Genomic DNA, 16,556 nt, shown 5'->3' on the forward strand with positions numbered 1-16,556 from the left:
TTTGTTGTTTGTTTGTTTTGTTTTTTTCTTTTTTTGTTGTTGTTGTTGTTTTTTGTTATTTCTTTTTATAAAATGTCGAATTTTTTTAAAGAAAATCAACATCTTTTTCTCGAGCCAACAGTTAAAAAATCGTTCGACTGATTCCGTTGAAGATTTCAGTTTGTAGTAGTTTCGTAGGTCTTCCTCACATAAAATGAGGACCAAAGCCCTAACCCAAACAATATATCCGATAGATTTCTGCGTGACATGGGCTCTTTTATATCTGGCTTTTTGTTTTGTCTGTATATAAAGTGTAAAAAAAACACCATATTCTTAAGCCAAATGTTAAAACACCATTTGTCTGATTCCGTTGCAAATTCGATTTTGTACTAGTCTGAAGGGTCTTCCTTAAACAATATGAGGTCCTAAACAACATGTCTGGGATATTGGTGTCACGGTCGTTTTCCGTTTCGGCTATTTGTTGTTGTTGTGTTGTGGGTTTTTTTCTGAATATAAAGTGTATAAATTTTCGTAAAAAGTACATATTCTCGAGCCTACCGTTTAAACACAATTTCTCTGATTCTGTTACAGATTCGATTTTGTATTCTGTGATCTGTGATCACCAAAACCCTATTCCAAACAATATGTCAGGGCGATTCCCGCGTTGCATGGTCGTTTTTGTACCGGTTATTAAAATTAAGCAATACTCAGTAAAAGTACAATAGAGATATTTTTAAAAATCTTAATTAATAAACAAAGCTATTAAAACAGGATATTTTTGTAATCAAACTTCTCCTACCTGCACTTTTGTTTGGTCTGATGGCATAATTTATTGCATGGTTCATCGTAATATTCCAAATCCTACATTCCTGCTGGCATCCAATACATTCATGACTGTCCGGTTTGAATGAGCTAACGATGCAGCTGTGTTGCATGAAACAAATCTTGCTGCATTCATACGGATCATGAACTTTAACTGAGAAAAGAGTCTTGCTTGACTCGCAAATAAGTGGTTGACGTATGAAGTCGTATTTCTTCCAGTGAAGTATAGTCGACGATATTATCTGTACAACAAAGAAAGTCAAGATCAATATCAAAAAAATTAAATGAAATTTCATTTTATCCATTTTTCCGAACTGTTATAACAAAATAGTAACAGTGTGTGGCAAGAAAGTACTGCGGCATTTCAACAACCGAATTATTGATTAATAAATTACTTCTTTGATGGTTTAATGTCAAAGACATTGTAAATAATGTATAACTATAAGTCTTTGAGGCTTAAATTTCAAACACAAAGATTGTAAATATTTAGAGCGGATGGGGCTTTTTTCGTTTCTCGTGTCTTAACGGTCTTTTGATTAAAGCGTGTACTTTGATAATTTGTATCATAGTTCGGGGACCTTTCTGTTGAAAATATGTCAGGGTCAAATCGTATACATATACATGCACAGTGCGTTACTGTTTACGTTTTAAACTTGGTTGTTAATAAACAACATTAACTTTACTGACGTGGATGACAAAAACAATTTCTTGCCATTTAGATAGATGGTGCAGCGACAACTCTATTTTTTTTCATCATTATTTATCTCCCTTTACCCGTTTCCTACCGTCAAATATTCTAGAAATTTGAGAAATTTAAAGGATATGGGTGATGTTGGTGTTGGGGGTTTTGAGGCATGCATCCAAAATTTATTTAGCTCTAATTATATCATTGATTCTAATATAAATATATATAGAACTTCGAAGCATTTAGGCAATAAGTTCCAATAATAATATAACATACAGAGTATATTCCATAAAGAACTATATGAAGCATAATACGGTTTTACGGGACCACCTTGGTCACTGTAATGCTCGCACGAAACACACTTCACCCGACATACAGAAGAGTTAATTTCTGTATAGCAAACAATTGGGGAGACCTGCAACGCCGCTCCATTCTTTGGCTTTAAATATCGCCGACGAGGTCACGGATGCGGCGCCCATGACGCAAATAACCTATTTGCTCCTTGGGCGCCGCATCCGTGGCCTCGTTGGCGATTAGCTATTGTTCCTAGAAACAGATCAACTTTATATTGAGTTCCATTGTTCATTTACGTTTGCATTTGCTCTTTAAATGTCTAAAGTAAATATGTGTTGAACATTAATTGTCAACGTCATTATAAACATACCCATACAAAAAGAATATAATATTTTATTACATGCTTTTCGGTGGTTTATAGAAATATATCAGTGATTTAAAACTGGTAATTTTACTGTTTGAAACAATGAAATTACCACTTTGATAATTTCACTGTTTTGAATTTAAGCCCCTTACGTTGTTTCAGTGAAATACCAGCGTGCACAGAACTGGGTACCCAACTTAATGACGTCACGTTGAATTATTATTTGGCGCGCTTTTCATTCAGTATTAGGTTTAATGTCTTTTTAAAACGTTTCTTTGCATATAATAAAAAGAAAATTTGTTTAGTTTAGTGTAAGATCGAAATATATTTCACCTTGTGAACACCAAAAGTTCATATTCCACTCGTGGCTCTTTGAACTAAACAAAAGGAAAAACATAATCGAGATCGAATTTGAAAATCTTTAAATAATGGTTTCAGATCATGTTAAAGGCTTCTAACATGAAGAAAGTAACGCTTAATGTGAAATTATTTCTCATAAAAAGAGTAGCAAAATGTAAACAAAGTAGTATTTTAATTTCCATACAAAATACTAAATTTCATTGCCAAAATGCTATAGAAGATAAATAATTATGTACCTATAAAACTGTAAAAAAAAAAAAACGTTTTTCTTGTTTTTTTTTGTGTTGTTGTTTTCTTTTTTTTTCATTGACGTCCTTAAAGTATAACCTTAAAGGCCCATATTATGCCCCATAATTCTTTTATTTTTATGTCGTAAAATTTTATAATTTCTTTCGGCCAATTATGTTATCCCACACAAAATATCTTAAAGGTATATTCGTGTGGAATCATTATTAAATTTAATTGAACTCTTTGAAAACAAATTATATTGTGCTGGCGATATAACTTTTATTTGACTCTATTAATTTTATTTATAATAATTTGAATGCGATTTGTTGTGTGATAAAAAGGAACAAACATAAGTTGTCATTACTTAAAAAAAAACTCTTAAAGGTTTTGTAACTTTTTCTTTAACTCGTTTTACATAATATTTTTACATCAAAATAATGTAATGTATCAGCTTAACTATCAATGTTACTCATTCCCATGCAAATGGGAATCCCCGTCAGTAAAATTTATATGTCGTTGAATACAGTCTTATCAATAATGTTTACTTCCTGTAAAATATTTAACCTAAGAAAGTGAGTTTTTTTTTTAAAATAGTTACCTGACAAATGTAAGGCACATGTTTTGATTGTTTTGTGTGTTTTAAGTAGTGCTTATTGTGAAATTAAATCCTATAAGTAGCACATTTTTTGTTAACAATAAGAATAGTATTTTTTATCAAAGATTTTTCTGAGCGACTCTGTAATTTAAATTAGCAGAACCAGAGAGATGCAATTGTTTAGGAGCCTTGCTGGTAATATATTTGATTAAGCTTTTATTTGCCTGAATACTACCCAATTTGCTCAATATATCTAAGAGTTTTTTTGTACAAAGAAAACACTTCCTGTAGAGCCTGTTTTAGGTTGATGTCTTGTAGTGGTTTTCCATATAGCAGTGCCGAGTATTTGGCTGAAGGGTTCTAAATAAATCTACACCATGTGTCATCACAATATCCAAAAACTGTGACATACCACATCATCCATTCCACGACTAATATAAGCAGGATCATGTTTGTGCTGTGAAATGCAGTAGTTAAATCATTTCTTTGAGTAATTTATGATTCTGGTTGTTAACACTTGAAAATTACTTTTCAACCTGTATAAAGTATTTGTCAGATTTTTTAACATTATTTTTATCAGCTTCTTTTGACTACTCTGTGAGGTACTGAAAGCCTTATTCTTGCAGCTGTGGTACTATCATCATCTCAAAATATTCCTGTAACTTTAATGCCTTTTGGTGAAATTTTAGATAGCATTTCGGAAACCATGTCAGGCTCCATGCTTTTGCAGATCCAGACCAATTTTTTCTGCAGTCGTGATTTCTACATGTACCTTTTCTTTGCCTTTTGTTATGATTGCAGATTCTACATGTTTTACTCCTTACTGCATAGAAAAGGACTTTCCCAGTCTGTACCAATGACATGAAAAAATGGACAGATAAAACAAACATCTCAGCAAAATCATATACAATGTTTCCATTTATATGTCCTCGATGATAATCATGTACCAGTTTGCAACTAGAGGCATGAAGGACATACTTGAACCTATTGTCATAACTTGTATTAACACTGGAAAGCATCAATTTTCAAGCGGGCATATGAGTAGATCCCTCGACATTCTGTAAGCCAGCTTGAGTCTCCTCCCATGAAAGAATGCAATGTCCTTGATGAAATTTGGTCCCACGCAAGTGATAACAATTTAGCAACCATGACTACTCGACAAGCATTATTTCTAACTATAAATAGCAATAAGGATCACAATATATTTATACATTCAAGAGAAAAAGTACTGCTATTACAAGGTGCCATAACTCCAACTTTTACTTTGGATAATCATACAAGGTTATTATAATATAACAAGAATAAAAAGATCAAAACTATTTACGTATTAAAGTACAAACAGCTGCACTTCCGGTCCAGACGCCATTATCACAGGTTCTTGTAGAGTGCCCGGATGTTATACTAGATTTGGAATCACAGGAGTACGTGGCCGTTGCTCCGTGTGTCGTATATGGAACACTGACAGATCCATGAGATATTGTAGGAAGACCTCCGCAATCTGTTAGAAAATAGTGTGTAACACAAGTTAAACCGGAAGTGTAACATTAAAGACACAAAAGTTATATAGTCTTTTTCTAATAACTCTTATGGATTTGTTCTGTTTACCTTCATTCCGGTGCCCCATACAAGCTTCCGTAGTTTACCGTAGAAAGAAACCAGTCCACAGACAGGTAGTTCTTTTTTAAGAAATAAGAAGAAAAGAAAGCGGTATTAGGTGTAAAGTTAAACAGGGAGAACGGAAATTGCCAAAAATATAGTGCAATTCATCAGAAAAAATGTAATAAATTTATTAGCGCCACTTTTTCAAAATTGAGTGAAAAAGATAGCTTATAATATCAAGTCTTGCTCTTGTTCACAGTAGACTTCATCTTTTGTAAAATGACCAGTTCATAGTAATACCATTTATTTTTCAAATGCTACAGAAATTTGGTTGTCACAAAATTCCGCTGATAAGTAATCTTAGTTACTAGTTGAGTGCTCCTTTAGCTATAACAGACACGCTTTTAGAATAACTCCGTCTTTTTTGTAACCGTTTCCACCGAGTTTAAGAAACGCAACATGACAATTGGAATGTTCTCGGCTGTTATCTATGTTATCGGAGTTAGTAGTTCTATCACGCGGTTTCGGATGTGTTATCTTCGATAATGTAAAACGAATGTATGTATATATTTGACATCCAAACAAAGAAAAAGTCAGTTTCGGTAAAATTATGATTGAAAATATGCATGACCACTGATGTACCATTTTAAACAAATCCGACTAAATGTCAACAGGTTGGCTTTTTTTTTTCGGTTTCTACAAACATAATTGTTTGATTTTGTATCTATGAATTCACTTATTTTCAGGTCACTTTTAATTGATATTGGAAAAAATACTTGTCAACAACTCCCAGCATAAAATTACTATTTGTTTACATGTTTACTTTCTTAGCGTAGGTTAGACCGAAATACCGTACCCGTTCTGTGTATTCATACTTCCTTATCAAAGGCTGAAAAGTTGCGATCAAGAGAAGGTGACGTGTATTAGGAAGGATTGTTTTCTCCCTGAGTAGCAACATATATACTGTACGTCGTTTCGTATAAAATTTATTAAGAAAGTATAAATCGGGACTTTCATCAACATTTTTTAAAGCGTGAAGAGCTTTAGTTTATTTATAAGTGACATACTTGAGTAATGTACATACTTTGTACACTAATAACGGAGGAATGACTTTTCATGAAAAGAATTCAATCAAATATTAAATATTTCTCTTCATAATAGACTCAGTTTTATATACGGTTATGCAGAAAAATTGTTGGAAAAAAAACAACATGCTTGAGTGCTTTTTGTTTTTGCGGAAGTGGGGTATTGGAGATATTCGGGATATATCACCTTTTATTGTGCAGGTCATTTCAATGCCATCCCATGTCCCGTCAACACAATTTCTTGTTATATCTCCCGAGGTGCGTTCATACCCATACTGGCACGAGTAAGTTGCTGCGCTTCCATGTGTTGTCGATCCTGCTGACACTGTTCCATGTGCTATATCAGCTAGTGGTCCGCAATCTGTAAACACGAGTAAATACACAAGGCTTTAACTTGAGCTGTGTAATGAATCACATTGTCAAGAGTTACCGCACTTGCCACGTATTTAATATATAGAGGATATTGAATAAGTGTACGTTCAACACTGAATTTATTGAACGAGTTGAATAAAATTATATTATGCGAGCCTCTGGCGAGTTCAATAAATTAAGTAACGACCCTACACGAATGTAATATTCTGTGTATCACATATACATTATAAAAACTGTTTAAAGTGCAAAAGAATCATTTTTCGATGACGCGCCTCTAGTGTAACGATAATTTTAATGTTTCAAGTGGTTAGATTAATAAAACATTTACCACTTAAGAATCATACAAATCTTTCTTTTAATTATTTAAATGACGCTTAAAGAAATTACACAATGATGTATATGGGTATCGACCGTTATCTTGAACTCCACCTTAAATATTTCAATGTCGCAGATCAAAAATTATTGATAAGTCAGTACTCGGAACACAGAATGACAACTTCAAAAATCTGGAACCCAAAGTGCGTTGATATGTAGCAGGATATGTGAAGTTTACCCACCTCGGGGTAGGACCCCAAAGTGCATTTGACTCAAAGTGCGGTGTTTTTTTAGTTCCATTGTGTTGGAACCAAAGTTTCTTGCTCACGGAAACAATGGCTTGTCCCTGACAGGGTTTGAACCCAGGCGGCCGGCAAACTTTTGAGTATTTGTCCGACGCGTTGACCACTCTGTCATACCGCCACTAACTTGATTATATTTAACAAAAGTCTCATAAATAATCTTTTTAAAATAACTTAGCAGGCACATTAAAAAAGTTCCATGAGTAAAACAATAATTCTAATTCGGTCATCTACGGTTATGGTTATCGTCAAATAAATATTTCGCGTATCAATTTTAAAGATCCTGCATGTTGTGATTAAGGATGTATTAACAATTTAGTGAAATTTTGTATATGTATATAATTCTTCGTCTAAAACAATTTCCAAACATCCAAGAATATGTTAAATATGTACAGCAAATGTACGCTTGCACGATTAGTAATCATTAAAATATATGCATTCATTTCTTATTGAAAAATTTGGCTAAGACTTTATCGAAATTAAATATCTAATTACCTTCCCTTTTTTACATGAAATGTAAATTTGGTAGTATCTATACAAATATGCTTATTGGAAATTACAATACTAATAAATCTTCATTTGAGCATCATATTTATGATTTAAGACCATAAAATATTGAGTTACGGGATCTTTAATAGAGACACTATATTGTGCTATTGTTTATTTTCATTTTTTTATATACAAGAATATCGTAATGATTCAAACGTTATATGATATACACTTTTTCTCCATGCTATGCCAATAACATTTAGTATTTTCCTTATATTTGTATGTAATAGAACTATATCATCTGATGAATAATGTACTTATAAAATCCAATCTGATTAAATCTGACCGTGACCATATACGAAATCATTTCTGGCGAGCTTTTACACAGCCAATCATTGGCGAGCTTTTATAATTTTCAAAGCGAAGTGGTTTCTAATTTTAACCCTTGGAAAACCAATACTGAGTAGGAAATTTCCACGATTTCGAGAACAAACATGCCGTTATCCATATAGCTGACTGGTAAACTGGCAAAACAATCTTGTCCATTAAAATTGACTCTATCATTTCAAGTTAATATGCTAAAAAAAATACTTCAAACATTTTTTTCCTAACAAAATTCAACAATTTGTTTAACTTTCACGTATAACGTTATTTCGATACTTCTTCTAATGCCTATGTTAAAACCAGTTTGATTGCATGGCCAACCAAATTTCTACCCTTGTTTATGTTCATGTTATATACCTTATAACCAAATGGCCCGAACATACTAAAACTGATATTCATGTCAGTCATAAGAACTCATTACATACGTTTGTGATTTATGGAAATAGATGTTTCCAACTAGTGTTAAATATATTTAAAAATATATCTGATTAAGATTTGCTACGTAGCATACACTTTATAGTTTACCTACGTCTGGAATATATAATTAAGTGACCGATCATTTTACCTACAACGCGACAAATTCAGGCGATGCCAACGTCTACATACCTTGAACATTTTTTTTCTAAAACACATTTATTCATTGGCTACATTTTATAAAGTGTGGAATAATATGTTGTTATTATTTAATGTTGAGTACCATACCGTATTCTGTTGGACGATTATCTCAATCTAATGTGACCCAAGCAAGATGGTTGAAGTGCAAAAATCACGACGGTACTCTGGCGCGATGGTTATATTACAATGCATTTTCAATTTTTCATTAAACATTCGCAAGACCGTGCTTTGCATTTTCATTATCGATGCCAGGTTAGAAAGTAACGAAACATTATTAAATATTTATGATAACAAAATACTAAAAGCAACTTTGAGTATTGTTAATTATTATTTCATTACACCAAGGCATGGACACAGGGTCTTTCAAATAGAATATTTGAAAACCCCTGATGGAACATTTTTATTAAAAACTTGAGTAGTAACTGGTTTATTAGAAATAACAAACGTTGTTTTTTTTTTAATTGAATTTAGCCATTAACGTCGGTGACATGTTACAAATTATTCCCGTTTAAAAGATCAACGATATTTCATAAATTGATTAGTATCGTCGGGTACCTTAATTATTTATATGTTTTAAACCAAAACACCACGGCTTCACTTGAATGATTTTTATGGAAAAAAAACTTGATAAGAAAATGTACTTTATTTAGAATTGCTTTCCCATGGTGAAGAACATTGTATAAACTATAATTTTTTAAAGGTTGAAACCTATTGAACAAACGGATATTTAGCTTCATATAAATCATATACCATATACGAATTGCAATATTCCTCTTTGATTCGTTTTGTGCTGATGTCGCGTTTGAAGGGCGCCGACACGAAGTAACGACGAAACGATAAAAACAGTGCGACAAAACGAGAATTTATATTTTTTCGTTAGTTGTCGCCCATTCAACCGTGACAGAACGAAGTAACGACATGGAAGAACTCAGCCACCATACTCACACAACCCGCATTTTCCCTATTGAACATAAGATCACAAGGGCGTAGCCCGAGTGATATAATTTCTCGCATCCGAACTACATATTGTGATTTTATTGTGCGATAAAATCACTTTTTGGGATATATTATTTCTTAAGTAATATTTTATATCCATATAAACATAGAATTTTTAAAAGAGTTATACATACACGGAAAATGTAATAAATTGTGTGAAACTTTAATAAAGTCGAAGATTTAAGATGAAAATAATGTTGACATTTAAAAGATGCAAAAATGTTATAAAATTGTTTATTACATATATAAACAGGCAAACATTGATCACATAACAAAAACATGTATACAAAATAAAATTCTGTAATGGAAAGTGATAATGATGATTATGTAAATTTGAATGGTCTGTGTAAAATAAAAAATGAAAATATTCCATATATTTAATTGACCAGTAGTACAAAACTAGAAGAATCAGTTGGTTATAGTAGAATCTGTTGGCCAGAAAATTGCTGACCACTAATAATATGTTACGTTTAAAGTGTTGTTTACAAGTAAACACAAGAATGCTATTTCAATGCCGCTAACCTATTAAAGTTCCCATTTATTTCACTATAAATACTCTGTATTTCGGTTGAAAAATATAAGGTCGCTGACTTGAGATCACAGGTCCCTCGCCGCTGTAGGTTCGATCCTCACTCGGGTCGAAATCTTTCATGTGAGGAAGCCATCCAGCTGGCTTACGGAAGGTCGGTGGTTCTACCCAGGTGCCCGCTCGTGCCTGAAATAATGCCCGGAGGGGCACCTTGGGTCTTCCTCCACCAATAAAGCTGGAAAAAAAATCGACGAAAAAATCTCGGCGGGACGCTCTAGGATGGCCCGACTTGAGTGTACGGTCGCCCATATGGGCTTTCCGGCGGCGACCTTAAATAAACGCATTAAAAAAATGAAAAATATCAAGTGAAATAAAATAAACAGAAAAATTTTAGCAACGCTTTCAATATTCATTATTCTTAAACTGTTTCTGCAAACGGTATACTTTATAGATAATTAATAAATGGTGGCGATAAATTGAACCGCGTCACACATCTATAAACAATGTATTACTGCGCGCTGTACAGTTGCATTTGCATAGCACGCGAGGGATTCGTAACCATCTTCTATGATAATAAAAATTAAATCAAAAGATTATTTGTCATTTTCGTGAAATATGTAATATATTTTTAGTTGAATGAGGAACGGCGAGTGAAAATATGTGGTATTTCATATTGTTGAGTGAAAATATATTCTATATTTCACTCAAACGAAAAAATATCCTCTCAATATTCGTGTAGACTCATCACTGAATTTATTGAACTCGTTGAATAAAATAATAATTTACTCACCAGAGACTAAGATTATATAATTTTATTTAACTCGTTCAATTAATTCAGTATTGAACCTATACTTATTCAATATATAGAGGATATTGAATGAGTGTAAGTTCAATACTGAATTTATTGCAAGAGTTGAATAAAAATATATTATACGAACCTCTGGCGAGCATAATATTATTTTATTCAACGAGTGCAATAAATTTAGTAATCAACTTCCCACTATCAATTGCAATATCGAATTATCAATAATAAAATCTGGAAAACAGTGATCCCTTTGAAGCAATAAACAATTTTAATCACTTGAAAAGATATATTGTGTTTTATAAAATAAAATCGTCATCCCTGCGCGGACTTCTTTATGTCGGAGTCACTTTAACCCTCACTTGGGGTGAGTAATGCGTCGAATGACACAGGTCGATATTTGAGAGACCGCTGTGTATACAATGAATACTTGATTAAATGCAAAAATATATGAAAATTATAAACATTATGTCAATTTAACACATCAATAATCATATCATATATTAAACACTTATTGAACATAATAAACTTTGGGTATCTGATAAGTTCTTATTCTCGTTATTTTGGACGAAATTTAAAACTCAGATCTTGTGTAAATTAAACTCAGTAAGTTCGTAATTACAAATAAAATAAATTGTTCACTAGAAAATGTAATGAGACCTGAATGCAGTGTAAAATGTTTCGTGGGAGGAAGTATTGTTAAAAAGAACTTATATATCCGAACAATTTAAATAGAAAGTTAAAGAACTATCCTGTACATTTTATTTTAGAACTATCCTTTACATTTTATTTTATAATGGCAAAAATATTCTTTACATTTTATTTTTGAATAGCAAATCAGATTCCTAAATTTCATTTTGTTATTTTAAATGACCAATGAAAACTCTTCTTATTTTCAGTTCTTCCCCGTGTATTTTACAGGAAGTCAAACTGATTTTAGACCGGCCTTCGGCCGAAAAAATAATCCTCAACAAGGGGGAACGCCGCAATAATCCCATCTAGTATTTGGATCCATTGTATAACACCAGGGGGCGCCTGTTAGATCGGGGTCTCGACAAAAACTCTTGGCATCAGTGAGACTTGCTTCTGGGAGTCCTAGGGCAGTTATGTCATGTATATGTGGAGACTGAACATCCCACCTCTGACAGTTAAGATTGCCAACTGTAGATTGTGTATCCCCATGGTACAGTGATGCCTGCCCAACGACGTAGCATCCTATGTGTGCTAAAAATAGAATTTTTTAAAAGAAACATTGTTTTTTGTACGACAATGTAAGAAAACAGAACAGATAATTAAAACATCACCAATTATCTTACATTTAGACGTGTCCGCCTTTCAATCTCGACAAAACAATTCATCATTATTTTTGGAAAATTTCAAAATACATATGTACAAATTGAAAAGCGGACAGTGCAGACAATGGTCAGACGACGCGGTTGCGTCAGTTGGTCTTGATCTTCACTGGTCGCATGGTTAGAACTTGTTGCGGACAATAGACTTAACGGTTAACCATTTCGAAAAAAAAATGAATTTGAAAGTTATTTAAGTTAGATAATTCATTTTGAAGGAAGATAAATAATAACAATGTTTGTCTGGTAACTTATTTACATGATAATCAGATAAACAAAAACCGCTGCAGACGATAAAGTCGCAATTATACTGACGGATTGGTGCAAAAATGTATATCTACCAACTTGACTTGTGATTTAGAGAAAAAAGTGCTGGGTTTCGAGGGGACCTGAAGGCGGTACATGCATCTCTGCATCAATCCTCTCCTCCTCGATTGTTTATATATTACATTTTGAATGTGCATAAAGTAGATTTATTACTTTGATATTTTATTAACACTGGAACGCATCAATTTTCAAGCGGGCATATGAGTAGATCCATCGACATTCTGTTAGCCAGATAGAGTCTCCTCCCATGAAAGAACGCAATGTCCTTGATGAAATTTGGTCCCACGCAAGTGATAAGAAATTAGCAACCATGACTACTCGACAAGCATAAATATCAATAAGGATCACAATATGTTTATACATTCAAGAGAAAAGGCACTGCTATTTTAAACAAGGTGCCATAACTCCAACCTTTACTTTGGATAATCATACAAGGTTATTATAATATAACAATAATAAAAAGATCAAAACTATTTACGTATTAAAGTACAAACAGCTGCACTTCCGGTCCAGATGCCATTATCACAGGTTCTTGTAGAGTGCCCGGATGTAATACTATATTTGGAATCACAGGAGTACGTGGCCGTTGCTCCGTGTGTCGTATATGGAACACTGATAGATCCATGGGATATGGTAGGAAGACCTCCGCAATCTGTTAGAAAATAGCGTGTAACACAAGTTGAACCGGAAGTGTAACATAAAAGACACAAAAGTTATCTAGTCTTTTTCTAATAACAGTTCCTACGGATTTATTCTGGTTAACTTTATTCCGGTGCATCATGCAAGCTTCCATGGTTTACCAAAGAAAGAAACCATTAGTAGGTAGTTCTTTTCTTTAAAAATTAAACAGACTTATTTATTAGTATAAATGATGATATAGTTCTCTACAATATACAGTTCTCATTGGTCATACGAGGGCTGTTCGAAAAGAATTGCTTATTGACCTCTATCTCGTGATCCACGTGGGACACGATAAAAACCATTACACACCTGTATAGGGTAATTCAATAGCTACACAACGGTGTATAAATGTACATGTTAGACTAAGTGTAAGACATACAATTTGCCATTTAAATAAACGCAGTCATTGACCACTGTAGTAAAATGGTTGGTGGAAGCGTCGACAAAAAAGATGAAATACGGGCTTACATCAAAGCTCACTCAAAACTGTGTTACTCTTTGAAGCAGTTCTCTGAACTCTCTACTGCTTATGGGCCGTGTGTGTCTTATGACACAGTTAGACGATGGAAAAAGAAATTTGAGTCTGGTGTAGAGTGCATCAAAAATGCACCAACATTAGGTAGGCCAAAATCTGCATCTCGTAACAAAATCGTTTCCAAAATAAAGGATATCATTGAAGGAGATGCCAGATTTACAGTTCGTGATATTGCACGAAAGGTATACATATCACTATCAACGGTTCACTTATTTTGAAGACGCATTTGAAAGTCAGAAAGATTTCTGCTAGATGGGTGCCACATCTGTTGACCGATGAGCGAAAGAGGCAACGGGTTAAGGTGGCCAAAAAGCTGCTTCAAATGTTTCCAAATTTTGACCAAAAAAACAGTTTGCCAATGTCGTCACAGTTGATGAAACTTGTGTCCATTTTTTTGAGTTCGTCAGAAAGGTAAGCAACAAAATCTTGACCTCTAAACACAACAAATGCCCAATTATTGCCAAACGGTATTTGAGTGCAAAGAAGGTTCATTATGCATATTTCTTCTCTGGTGAAGGAGTCGCAATAAAAGTGCCGGTGAAAAAGGACAAAAGTATCACTGGGAAGTACTATTTAAGAAACTGAAAAAGTTTTATAAGAAACGACGCCCAGTCACTGATTTTAAGCATATCCGTCTTCAACATGACAATGCCCCCGCTCATACCTCCACAATAGTTTCGGCGTTTTAGGAAAAAGAAAAAGTAACTGTTTTGCCTCACCCCCCCCCCCCCCCCCCCCCCCCCCGTATTCTTCAGACCTTGCCCCACGTGATTTCTTTTTGTTTCCGAAATTGAAATCCTTCCTTGCTGGGCGAAAATACCGTCCCGACTGGCACTTGGATCTGCCATCAATCGTGCCCAAATCAGCGTACCGTGACGCCTTCAAGGAGTGGATACATCGGCTGAAACTTTGCGATTTGAAGTCTCCAGATAGAAATAAGTAATACATTTCGAACATCTTCAACAGTGTTAATTAGTATTATAACTGATCATATAGTTCTCTGCAGTACTATATAATTTGTCAAATATTTCACTTAACAGACCTTATTAGTATTGTAAATGATCATACAGTTCTAATTGGTCATAAATTTCACTCAACAGACGTTATTAGTATTATAAATGATCATAAAGTTCTCATTGGTCATATATTTCACTCAACAGACCTAATTAGTATTATAAATGATCATATAGTTCTAATTGGCCATATATTTCACTCAATAGACCTAATTAGTATTATAAATGATCATATAGTTCTCATTGGTCATATATTTCACTCAATAGACCTAATTAGTATTATAAATGATCATATAGTTCTAATTGGCCATATATTTCACTCAACAGACCTAATTAGTATTATAAATGATCATATAGTTCTCATTGGTCATATATTTCACTCAATAGTCACATAGTTTTGTCAAAACTCGGCAATATTATAATAAATGGTCATAAAGTTGTCACCTTAGAATTGTAAATGGTCATACATTTCTCCTCATAGATTAAATCGTCATTACTATTTACCATAGGCTAGGCAATATAAATGATCGTATAGTTGTTAAAGGTTCTGCAGTATTAATGGCCATATAAAACACACTAGTATAAATGACCATATGGTTGTTAATGATCCTAGTGAACTTAAACAGGTTATATAACTCTCAAAAATTCAGAGCAGTATAACTTTTTAAACATTGTCTGGTTAACTTGTCCGTCTATATAACAAAAACCATCGTTGAAAAAAAACAACAAACAAAAACAAAAACATGCTTGGGTGGTTTTTGTTTTTGCGGAAGTTGGGTAATAGAGGTATTCGGGACATATCACCTTTAATTGTGCAGGTCATTTCAATGCCATCCCATGTCCCGTCAACACAATTTCTTGTTATATCTCCCGAGGTGCGTTCATACCCATACTGGCACGAGTATGTTGCTGTGCTTCCATGTGTTGTCGATCCTGCTGACACTTTTCCATGTGCTATATCAACTAGTGGTCCGCAATCTGTAAACACAAAAGTAAACCCACAAGGGCTTTAACTTGAGCTGTGTAATACAATCACATTGTCAAGAGTTACCGTACTTGCCACGTTTTTAATATATCTAGGTATTATAAACATGTAATTATATTATATATACCCGCTTTAAAGAAATGATAATCTATCAATTCGTACTAACAATTAGTTTATATTTTCTTATTTGCTTTTGAATAGGAAGTTTGTTTATCCAAGAGGGCTTTGGGTTTTTATCCTTTTCCTATTTTAAATTATATTCTTAAAGGGTTGAGCGATATACGTATTTAGTTCATGTACATATTGTAGTAATATTGTAAGTACATGTACGTATATCAAGCCTCTCCATCGGACTCGGTGTTCTATATTGTCATATATTTCTCTCCACAGACTCGGTGTTATATTTCTCTCTACAGACTCGGTGTTCTTTATATGGCCATATATTTCTCTCCACAGACTCGGTGTTTTATTTCTCTCTACAGATTCGATGTTCTATATTGTCATAATTATATTTCTCTCAACAGATTCGGTGTTATATTTCTCTCTACAGACTCGGCGTTCTTTATGGTCATATATTTCTCTCCACAGACTCAGTGTTATATTTCTCTCTACAGACTCGGTGTTCTGCATAGTCATATATTTCTCTCCACAGACTCAGTGTTATATTTCTCTCTACAGACTCGGTGTTCTTTATGGTCATATATTTCTCTCCACAGACTCGGTGTTTTAAATGGTCATATATTTCTCCACACACTCGGTGTTTTATATTGTCATAATTTATATTTCTCTTCACAGACTCGGTGCTCTATATGATCATATATTTCTCATCACAGACTCGGTGTTTTATATTC

Source organism: Ruditapes philippinarum, unplaced genomic scaffold (assembly GCF_026571515.1).
Source record: "Ruditapes philippinarum isolate M1 unplaced genomic scaffold, ASM2657151v2 ctg6990_1_1_1_1, whole genome shotgun sequence".
Lineage (NCBI taxonomy): Eukaryota > Metazoa > Mollusca > Bivalvia > Venerida > Veneridae > Ruditapes > Ruditapes philippinarum.